General features: G+C 42.7%; 1 long non-coding RNA gene across 1 annotated transcript in view; it reads left to right on the top strand.

Moving 5' to 3' along the window:
- Positions 1-11,569, top strand: part of LOC117360612 — a 108,564-nt gene extending 96,995 nt beyond the window's left edge. Inside the window, exon 4 of the long non-coding RNA XR_004539461.1 lies at positions 11,242-11,569. This is a non-coding gene — a long non-coding RNA (uncharacterized LOC117360612). The remainder of the gene's footprint in view (positions 1-11,241) is intronic.
- The last annotated feature ends 687 nt before the right edge of the window (positions 11,570-12,256 follow it).

The following is a 12,256-nucleotide window of genomic DNA, read 5'->3' as shown; positions in this document are numbered from 1 at the left end:
ATAGCCTGTCTTTTTCTAACAGAAACATGGTTAATGTCTGAAGAAGATCCAATAATAAATGACCTTCTACCAGATAACTACAAAATTCTCATGCTAAATCAGGATGGCAAAAGAGGGGGAGGCTTAGCAGTTGTTTCTAAAGAAGGATTTGAACTATTGGATTCCAAAATGACCAATCAATTAGAAATACTAGCATGCAAAATTAGCAATAAGAAACTAGAAGAATCCCTTTCTTGCATACTATTTTATGTCCCACCGAAAAGTTGGACAAAAGCCAGAGGGCCTTTGTGGACAATAATGATACTGGTGAGATAGTGGATGGTATTCTTTGGGATACTCTCAAAGTGGTAATAAGAAGTAACTTAATTAAATGGAGGGCACATAAAAAGAAGCAGAGGGAATGGATTTCCTTACAACATAGGGAATGACTTATTCTGTTGGAAAAGCATCAAAAAAGCTAGGCTAGACCCCCATACATTGCAAGTGCTACAAAAGGACAAGGAAGGCTTTACACCTACTGCAAATGAGAGAAGGCGATATTGCTTGTCGTAGACTTCAGTAGAAATTCCACCCTCTTTCTCCAACCCTTCCATCTAGTACCTTCTCCTCTCTCTGTCCACTTCCATCCAGCATCTGCTCCCCTCTTTCTCTCCTCCCATTTCCTTCTGGCATTTGCTCCCTTATCTCTCCCATCTGCACTTCCATCCAGCATAGGCTCCCCACTACCATCCAATGTCTGCCCTTTCTCCCTCCATCCACCCCTCTTCATTCAGCATCTTCCCCCTTTCTTTCCCTCCAATATCCTTCCCCCTTATGTCTCTCACCTTTCTCTGTACATCAATTCCATCAGCACCAACCTTCCATACCACCCTGCCCCCTTTCTTTCCCTCCACCACTCTTCCATTCCAGCAGTCCTGCTCCTTTCTCTCCCTTCATGCAGCAAGGTCCTGCGATGACTGTAGCTGCCTGCTGCCAGTCCACCCCACTCCAACGTACTTGCTCTAGAGTGGACTCAGCAGCCACATGCTGGAAGGTCCCACGATGACTTGTCTGCTGGCTCTACTCTGGAAGAAGTAAGTTACGTTGGAGGGGGTGGACCCGGCAGACGCAGGGAGTTGCGGCAAAGTCCCGCAATGACTGCGTCTGCATGGGCCCACCCCCTCCGACGTAACTTACTTCTTCCGGAGCAGAGCCAGCAGATGAGTCATCGCGGGACCTTCCTGCACCTCAGCGCGGCTGCCGACTCTGCTGAAGAGAAAGTAAGTCAGTGGTAACATGACCATTTATTTTTTTCATCAAAAGGGGACATCTATTAATTGACTGTGTATCCTTTCTTTCTTTCTGCACTCAGGCCCAACAATTGTCCCTTTCTATTCCCTCCCTCCTTCCTTCCCATGTCCTTAGTGCCCCCAGTGCCTCCTTCCCGTGTCCTTAGTGCCCCCAGTACCTCCTTCTTATGTCCCCCCACTGCCTTCCAGATTTTGCCCACCCCCAAAGCCAGCCAGCTCTGCCACCTCTCCATTTTTTTCTCTCTGTCACCACCCCATCCCCTATGCTCTGACATCTCTCTCTTCTCCTTTCTTTCCTTCACACCCCATATCTTCCCTTCCCTGATTCTCTGGCATCTCTCTCCTTTCCTTTTCTTTCATCTTTCCCTCCCCCTCCATGCTCTCACATCTCCCCCTTCCTTTTCCCTTAGTCTGGCATACCTTCCTCCTTCCCTCCAAGCCCTGGCATCTCCTTTCATTCCCTCCCTCATCTTCCTTCTCCCTCCAGCTGGGTACAGCAACACTCTCCCCTGCAGCTCTGGACTTCCCCACACCTGCTCCCCCAAAATTGCCATGCTTCGGTTCCTCTTCTTCCTTCCTCCCTCCCCCCGTGAGACCCTGCGGCACCATCAACTCTTACTCCCTCTAACACCGGCCCTGCAGCTCCGGACTTCCCCACACCTTCTCCCCTCCCCCCCCCCCGGATCGCTATTATTTTAAATATTATAGCGCGGCGCTGTATCCATCAGTGGAGACATCTAACCTCGGTCTGCCCCGGAACTCTTACTGCAGCAGCCGCTCATCTAGGCAGGAACAGGAAGTCACTGTTGCAGTAAGAGTTCCGGGGCAGGCCGAGGTTAGACGTCTCCACTGATGGATACAGCGCCGCAGCTATAACATTTAAAATAATAGCGATCCGGGGGGGGGGGCAGGTGTGGGGAAGTCCAGAGCTGCAGGGCCGGCGTTACACGCAATGAGAACAGGACAGCTAAGCGTCCGACGTCGCCTTCAAAACTGAGCCGGCTGTGCACCCCCCCTCAAGGCGTGCACCTGGGGCGGACTGTCACCCACGCCACCCCCCTCCTCCTTAGTATGCCACTGAATAACAGCAGGTCAGCAATTTCATGTTTGACTTCTTTTAGTACCCTGGGATGTATATCATCCAGTTCCAGGTGATTTATCACTTTTTAACTTGTTGATTTGGCTTAGTACATCTTCCAGATTCACCGAGATTTTTCATTTCCTCTGCATCATCACCCTTGAAAACCATTTCCGGTTTAGGTAGATCTCTTACATCTTCTTCCATAAAGACTGAAGTAAAGAATTCATTCAGTCTCTCCGCTATGGCCTTAACCTCCCTGAGTGCCCCTTTCGCTTCATGATCATCCAATGGTCCCACGAATTCCCTCATATTACAGAGAAGAGAAGCATATTATTTATTGAACACTAGAGAAAGCATAAGGTGGAACAAACCCACTTAAACACAAATACATTATGTGCAAATTTAAGAAAAGAGCCCATCCTCACCCTCACCCTCACTCCAACACAATCAAAACAAAAGAAAAGAATAACAGGCATTAAACCTTGCCCTCCAGAAAATTATCAAGCTGAAGTGGATCCATGATAACATTCTCATATCCCCTGATAGTTGATAACACTCTTATAGGGAAATCTTAAGAAAAAAGTGGTCCCAATTGCTATCACTAGGGCCCTTTACTGAAGGAAAGATTTCCTGCCTAGTTGAATCACTCTGGTTATATCTGGAAAAACCTGGTTTTTAGTTTTTACTGCAGAACAAATACATTTTAATTTTGAAGTAAGCCATAACAATCAAATTTTTCATCCTGTTCCTTGTGGAAAGAAGCAACACTTCTTGCTTCATTTCCAGAAAAACAGATAAATCAAAATCAGCTGATGGTACAATCAAATCAGTCACCTTCAATTGAGTACAACAGGTATTCCTAGTAAGGTGATAACACTTGGAAATTCCCACTCCCTCAAAATCAGGGAGAGTAAAACTGTCTTTAAAATATTTTCTAAGTAAATGCTCAGCCAAAAGGGAAATTAAAAAATTATAGGGGAATTTTAAAAAAATCTCCATAGATGTTTTCCACAAGCAACATTTTCAAAAACCCTATGATAAAAAAGCAAATTGACCTTAATTGCAGATCCCCCAGCAGACTGCAGAGTCTGAATTTGCAATTGCAGATTATGAATAGAGTCCAGCATAACAAATTTGACTGCTGATTATTAAGTAAAGTCACTCAGCTATACTGTCCCCTTCACAAACTGCTCCATTCTATGAACATACTTCACAAATCTAGGGGATCTATCTCTTCAGTATCCATAATCTCAGGAAACTTAACTTCCTGGGGCATAGGCACTGAGGAAACAGACTAAAGCAAGGATCCCTTCACTGCCTCTAAGGCAAGAACCAAATGACCAAACTTTCTCAGTTCTGGCCCCTCATCAGGGCTAATGAGGGAGATCCCAAACAGAGATAGGAAGTTCGCTCACCAGAACTTAAGAAGACACCAAAATCAGGGAACATCTTCGGCTCTGGACAGAGCATGCTTGCTTGTCCATAGGTCCCACTCCAAGGTTGCTGCTTAATCTTGATTTTTATCTTCCTCGCATTCAATCAGGAGAAGACAATGTAATGTAACCTACTAGAAAAGTCTCCTCAATGTCTCTAAAGGTCCAAAACCTCAATATGTATCCTGTAACCAGCTTTCTTCCTATGTAATGTAATCTTCTTCCTATGTAATGTAATCTCCTGGAAATATCCAGCTATCTTCTATTGTAATCCGCTTAGAACTGCAAGGTACAGGCGGAATAGAAATCACTAATGTAATGTAATGTAAAAAGTTCTTAAACGAGACTTACCAAACTCTCTCAATGCTCCATCTTGCTCTAGAAGGAATCCAGAGGGTTGTGCCCCTTTAGCTAAGCCTTCTAGTCACGCACCACAGAAAAGATCAAATTCAAAATATGAGGTTGAACTCATAAGGTAACGTCATTGGTAACGCCATTAAACGGCTCAGGAAGACACCAGCAAACAATGGGGAGGCTACATCTATACTGCTGATGCACAACACTCCTCTTCCTAGTAAGCACCACAGTAGAGATCAAATTTGAACTATGAAGCTGATCTCGGAAGGTGACATCATCAAGGTCAGACCTGCAGCCCAGAAAGATGCTGGCAAGCATCTTCCTTGAGCCGAGTCAAATTAGCAATGTCCCTAATTTTTATAAATAAATATATTTTTATTTTTAAATTTTATATATTTGTTTATCTTTCCAATTGTTCGGTTTTTATGTTCTTATTTATATGTTGCGTTTGACATGATTTTTAACCCTTTAATTGACAGTTGGTGAAATGGCTGCTTTACGTAACTTGATGTTGAACGAGAGCAAGTGCCAAGTAACAGGCATTTGGAGATGCAGATCTCCCCTAAGAGCCATAGAAAACACATGTTGCTTCTGAGCAACAATGCCAAATAAAGGGTTAATATTCTATGATATCCAGTTTATGTTTTTTAAGTATAAGTATTTAGCTAGTTCTTTTGAACTAGTTTAATAAATTTGCTCACCATTTGCTGTCAATCTAGCTGCAATAGCAGGAATGCCAGTATTATATTTAAAGAAGCAATTCATAGCTTGGGCTGGCTCAGTTATCTGAGGTTAAATGCGATACTGGCATGCACAATTAAGTGTGTGGTAGACCGAATACAGGTAACTTTTCTCTGGAATATTTTCTTATGACAGCTTTTTGTTCCATGACATGTTTATGTAGGTATCATTATCACAGGCATTTCGCCAGCTCTAGCACTGAGGAAATGCACGAGATTTATTATCAGCAGAAGAAAACAGTTCTGGATTTGTAAAGGCATTAACCTTCCATGGACAGGTATCGGCCTCCCATGCAACCCCCCTTTGTACGTTTATGACATTTTTCTTTTTTTTTTTGCTTCAGATACATTTTTTCATACCAGTTTTTAATTTTTTATATAGAAGTTTTGTTCTCCGATGGTATCTTAGTCATGCCCACACAATCAGTTCATCTTAATGTAGTCATTGTTGGCACATCTACAGTATGGAAATGGAGGAGCAGCAACAGGCTTAGAACCAGACAAGTCAGGCTTTAAATTGCACTGCTGCTCCTTGTGATCCTGAACATATCATCTAGGGGCCTTTTTACTACAGTGTATTAAGCAGTTAGGCCTTGATTCTATAAACGGTGCCTAAGTCATAGACACGGTTGAGCGCAAATTCAAATTATTCACTAGGCCCATTTATAGAATCATGCCTAGTGGCACCAGTAGGCATTAAAAGCTTAGTTGTGCTCCCATTTAGACCAGGTTTTCTTGGCACTTAAGTCAAATCACACCACAAATCCTCCACTAACCATGCCTACTTTCTGGTAGGTGCCTCAGTGTAGACACCTACCTTGAAGCAGAAGACACCTACCAAGTTAGGTACCTCCTAGATCATTTTTAAATTGTTTTACAATATTTTTTAAATGGTACTTTGAATTATTAGCAACAATTAAGCTAATTAACCCCCCCCCCACTCCTTTTATCAAGCTAGCGTTTTTAGCATGGGCCGGCAAGATAAGAGCGCCAACGCTCTTAGGAATTCTATGAGTGTCAGAGCATTTACCACATCAACTTGTACTAAAAATCTCTAGTGCAGCTTGATAAAAGGAGTCCTAAGTTAGGCGCCCAGATCAACTAGGCGCACCAATCTAGAATCAGGGTGTGGCAGACTGACCAGTTTTAGCAGGCTGGCCTGGATTGCCAGGAGAGATCAGCATTCAACACATCGATAGAAAGTATAACATAAGCTGTATTGTTCACAATTTTGAGTTTAATAACATTGGCTTACCTCAGCCAAGTCACCAATAGTCCAACCAACAATTGTCTGCTCTCCTCTCCTCCTGGAACTCCTCTCCTGGATAATCTGTGCTTCCCAAGGCTTGTTATCAGCCTCTAGCTAGGGAAGCTTTCTCTCTCTCCCAGGGACATCTCTCTTACTAACTCCTGCTATGCTATTTAACCCTCATCTTGGCTGAGCCCCACTCTTCTGTCTCAGAAGGATTACATCAGTCTCCCAGAGTGCCTCAGTACTGAGCTGTAGAACTTGGGGTACTCTGGGACATGTAGTTCACTCTAGCACCTCCTCCTGTACAATGGTATAATTGAGCCCATGTTGAGGGAAAATCCTTGAATCTGTTATACAGGGCCTTAATGCATTAATCATTGCAAGTTAAATGTTAGCACATGAGTGCTGCAACTCTTCTGCATGTCATGTTAGTAGGTGGGATTTGGGTGGGTTATGAGAGGCGAATAGGTATGGACTGCACATTGTATGTTACATACAGTATACAGTCACCCAAGCAGTTAGTGTGGGTGCCCTTACCAGGTTCTCAAGAATGAACTTGATAAGCAGTAAACTGTTTTCTATGCAGTAATTTCAGGGGACATGCTAGGCATACCCCAATAGTTATTGCACTTTCTGTGCATTAATTTTTGCTGTTAGAGCACAGTAAATGCATAATAATATTGAACTTTAATAAAAAGGCCTTTTAACCTTCCATTGCCTCAGATACAAACTTAGGGCCCCTTGTACAAAGCCACGGTTATGATTCCCGGCATATCAAATCGTAACCAAGCCCATTCAATTTGTCGATTTTGCCATGCCAGGAATCACTGCTGCAGCTTTGTAAAAGGGGCCCTTTTACTAAGCTGCATTAGGTGCTCACGCACACCTTAATACAGCTAAAAAAAATGGAGTACTACAGGACATTCTCAGGCATCCTTCTGTAACTCTAAAATATGCGCATGCTAACCACACACTACTTTTTTTTTTTTTTTTTGACGGGGCATGTTATGGGCACAGAATGAGCATTCCTGCATTAACCAGATAATACATCTACATTAACATGTGCTAACTAGTTAGCGCAGGGATCTCCATGAGTCCTTACCGCCTACAAAATGAGTGGTGATAAGTGCTTCTGCAGTAATTTTTTAAAATTAGCCCCATGCTATTGGCAACAAAGGTGTATGGCCATTAATGGGAAAAATAGAAAAATGGGCATTTTACAGTTGTGGTAATAATGACCTATGCTTATAGGAAAGACCTACATAACGGCATGCTAAAGCCACTTTTGCCACAGAATAGAAAAGGACCTTATATACCAGACATGGGCAAACTATGGTCCGCGGGCCATATCCAGCCCGTTTAGTTTTTTAATCCGGCCCGCGGCTATAGTTTGCCCATGTCTTCCTTAGCCCTTTCTCTTACCATCATGGTGCGTGGCGGCAGCTGCTGCCAAGTGCTGGGCGGCCCCTTTCTGCGGCGGTTTGTGTATGTGTGTGACTGAATGAGAGAGAGGGAGGAAGTGTGCGTGAGCTGAGGAGTTCCGAGTCCTGCATACGTACGTGTGCAAGAGAGTGAGAGAAGAGAGACTGCGCAGTCGCCCGGGCTATGGTAGGATCGCCTCGCCTTCGGCTCTAGCCCACAGGATTCCGTCTGAACATTTTAGGCTTCGCTCGCGTGCACGCTCTTTCGGCCGCGGTCAGTCACTCATGCGCGTGCATGCCACGGGGTGGAGGGGGGTCGGCGGCAGGGGGAGGAAGAAGAAGAGGAGCCGCTGAGTACTGGAGGGCTGAATCTGAAGGAAAAGGAAAAAATTATAGGTGGACATGAGTGACTTAGACTGGGAGCCCTGATATTCCTTGTGGTGGTTGACCTGGCCATGATAAGTCTGAGCACATGGATTGTTCAGGCATACACTTTGGATTGTTGCCTAGTGGTTAGATTGGTAAATGTGTGGTATTGTATGTGATCACACACAGATATACAAAAAGGTTGTTCCTTGCTTCTAAAATGAATTTGCTACAAAATTTTAACTTGCAAAACAATATTCTATTCTAGTGCTGCAGTGATTAGTGGTAGGATGCAGAATTTTCATGGCTGCCACATCCCAAGAGTTTGCATATGCGTGTGAGAAAGGAACAGGGTATAATTGGCCTGAGGTGTTTGCTCCTAAACATATTCTTTGCCAGCAGCATACAAGATTTTAAGAAAAAATGGGATGCCCATGTCGGATCTCTACGAGGGTAGTGTAGAGGTGATGCCACCTGTGAGTGACCCCCTGGAGGGTAGTTTGGGTGGTTTAATAGAGTGGGCAGACTTGATGGGCCATGGCCCTTTTCTGCCGTCATCTTTCTATGTTTCTATGTAATTTGAAATATATGCATTGTAATGCATTGAAACATGTGTTTCTAAGTATGTTGAATTAGTTGTTTTAGTTAATAATTTGTGAGCAACTTACCTGAAACATATGGGAGGAAAAATTATCGAGCATTTTAAACGGTGAGTGGACTGGCGTGCTCCCCCGTCGGGGAAGGGGTGTATCTTTTTCACGGGGAGGGGGTTTGAAGAAGGGAATAATGAATCTCATCAAAAACAATAATAATAATAATCATTTTTTTAAATCCCGAATTCCTCTTTGCCCACAGCACTTGAAAAGTGTCAGTGTGAGGTGCAGGGAGCGAGAGGGAAAGGCTCACAGAAATGGCACCATAGGTCGCCCGGCCCCTCTATCAAATTTAAGAACCCATTGTGACCCACGAGTCAAAATGTTTGCCCACGTCTGTCATAGATTGTAAGCCCTCCAGGGAATGGAAAATATCCTACTATACTTAATACATCTCACCTTTAGCTACTACTGCAAAAGGTGTGAGCTAAATCCAATATTTCCTTCTGTGAGCTTATATTCTGATTTTGTGTTTTACAAAAATTGTAGATATGTTGTAGATAGGTTTGGGCTTTAGTTAAAGGGTGTGCAAGTACCACTCTTGGATTACCTTAGATGAAGGTACCTTTTGTTAGGGCTACCAGACATCTGGGAAAACCCGGCATGTTCTCTTTTTAGAGGACTGTCCAGGCTCCTGGATGGACTTTTCAAAATCCAGCGTTTATCTGGGTTTTAGAAAGCCCCTACATACTCTGGCCGCATCTCGAGGGCCTCTCAGCATGCTCAGATGACATCACACCCATCCACGCATGCTCCAGGCCCTCCAGATGTGGCTGGAGCACATAGTAAAGAAAGGAGGCTTTCTGAGGGTAAGGCTGGAGGACAGAAGAAGGTAGAGCTAGAGACGGAACAGGGCAGGATCATTTGTCCGGGGTTTTCTTTTATTTAATAGAGTAACCCTACCTTTTCTGAAAGTCAGAGTATATCCTTTTTTAGGAAGGCACCTTTTCATCCATATGTTTGTAGTTAATTTTGTTTTTGAAGTTGACTTTTGTCACAGGCTCCTGGTGTTGGTGCACCTCCAGGGGCACTGGTCAGGATTACAGCATACAACACGTTCCCTAGGTTTATGGTCAATTCTTGGTAGTCTCTCTTTTCTATTCCTTTTGATCCATGATTCACCTTGAAGCAAACCCCTCAATCTTGTAAACAACATAGTTATAGGTAATCCAGTCCCCACATCAAGGTTCCTTTGTCTTCAAGGAGGTGAGAGTTTTGACTCCAAGCATTCCAATTAATAATAATCCCAAGTTCATGAAGTCATATAAATAATAAGCCATCCAGTCAGCTATCTCATTATACGAGTAGAGTCCCATATTCTCCAAAATTGCATGTTTAATTAGTATTTTTAAGAGTCCCAGCTCACAAAAGCTGTTAGTTGTCTGCTCACCTGTGGTGGTTATTTGTAAGCTTTGCCATATTGGAACAAGCCAAAGGTTCATGAGGCCCAGTATCCTGTTCCCAACATTGCCAAATTCAGGACATAAGTACTTGGCAATGTACCAAAAGAATAAAAGTAGTGGATTTTCCCAAGTCCATCTTAATAATGATTTATGGACTTTTCTTATAGGAAATTATCCAAGCCTTCTTTAAACCCTGCTAAGCTAACTGCTTTCACCACATTCTTTGGCAATGAATTCCAGAGTTTAATTACACGTTGAGTGAAGAAATAGTTTCTCTAGTTTATTCTAAATTTACTATTCGGTAGCTTCATTGCCCCCAGTTCATGTATTTTGAAAAGAGTTAACAAGCAATACACATCTACCACAGACCTTTATATCTCTCCTGAGCCATCTCTTCTCTAAGCTGAAGAGCCCTAGCCTCTTTAAGTTTTTGTCATAAGGAATTCATCCCATCCCCTTTATTATTTTTGTCACTCTTCTCTGTACCTTATCTTTTTGAGATGCGGTGACCAAAATTGCACACAATATTTGAGGTGCAATCACACTATAGAGTGATACAAGTGCATTATAATATTCTCAGTTTTGCTCTCTGTTCCTTTCTTAATAATTCCTAACATTCTATTTGCTTTCTTAACCACTGCTGCACATTGAACAGAAATTTTCATCAACAATGACACCTAGATCTTTTTCTTGAGCAGTGACTCCTACCCCCTCTTGTACTAAGGTGCGCTAGCATTTTTAGCACACGCCGCGCATGCTAACCTCATGCTACGCACCAAGAACTAACGCCAACTCAATGCTGGCGTTAGCGTCCAGCATGTGCGGCAATGCAGCGTGTGCTAAAACCGCTGGCGCAGCTTAGTAAAAGGAGCCACTAATGCAGAACCTTGCATCATGTAGCTGCAATCTGAGTTCCTCTTTCCTACATGAATCACTTTGCACTTGTTCACATTAAGGGCCTGTTTTACAAAGCCGCGCTAGCGGCTGCCACACGGCAACAGCCCTGAAGCCCTTTAAATCTCTATGGGCTTCAGGGCCGTTACCACGCTGCAGCCGCTAGCGTGGCTTTGTAAAACAGGCCCTAAATGTCATCTGCTATGTGGATGCTCAGATTGGTAAGGTCCTCTTGCAAGTTTTCACAATCCTCTTGTGATTTAAAAATTTTTAATAACTTTGGGGAACAAAACACAGTGGGAACCGGCCAGGCAAAGAAATGGGATATAATTAAACCATCTCTTTATTGCAGGAATGCACAAGCAGAACTTAACACAGGCTGTGTTTCGGTAAAAGCTTTCATCATCCTCAAGAGATGGTCCACTGTAGCAAACTTGAAGAAGAATATTATAATTAATGAACTTAATTACGCCATTATCCTCGATTATTGTAAACATAAAAGAATCCCTAGAGGATTGAGGATTATGAAAAAAAAAAACTGCCATGCTTCTAGATGATCAGAATTTTTCAGACCAATGGTGCACCATACTTAATAATTGTTCCTTAGACCTTATAATACTTTTGGTAGAAACTGTTAAGAAAAAGTGATGGAATGAAGGTTGTTCTTGGTGAAAAATTATATGGGTTAAGATATGAAGATGCAAATTTTGAAATTGTAATTGGTGGTTTTAATAAATGTGTTGACAACTACAGAAAGAAGATTAAGAAAGTTAAATTAGATAAACAGGTAGTATTCCTGGGCTAAATCCAGATCTCCGTTTCCACATATCCCCATATCTACATCCTCTCAAGAAGTACAGTCACAACAGGAACCAAAACAATCAATACAGGGACAGCAGGGACAACAGATACAATACTTATTGCACTCTCTATCAGAATCAAGGTGGCCCGCCACACAGGTTGAGATATTACAGCTGGGGCAGGGGAAGGGTTGGGGACAACCCTCCAAGACACACACTTCCAATTTTCTAACCTTTCAGCTAGGGTATTTTCAGAGGTTAAAAAATCTGTTCTCACGAAAGGTTTAAACTTTGTTCCCACCACTGCATGTGATCCCCTTCAAACACACGAAGATTTGTTTAGGTTTAGTAGGAAATTATATACATTTCTTTTCAAAAGGATAATGTGGTTTATGATACATCTATTGTTAAGAAGAAATCCAAATGGGTACATCCAGGGCCGGTAGATTCATTATTTCATTCATTTTTTGCATTTGATCAGTATGTATTACATGACTATTAATGAATTGGAAAAAACTGGAATGAGGAATTGGCTTTTTTAATACAACTAAGGATGAAAATATAGCA

The sequence above is a fragment of the Geotrypetes seraphini genome, chromosome 5 (genome assembly GCF_902459505.1).
Source record: "Geotrypetes seraphini chromosome 5, aGeoSer1.1, whole genome shotgun sequence".
NCBI lineage: Eukaryota > Metazoa > Chordata > Amphibia > Gymnophiona > Dermophiidae > Geotrypetes > Geotrypetes seraphini.
This window is presented reverse-complemented; position numbering and strand designations above follow the sequence as displayed.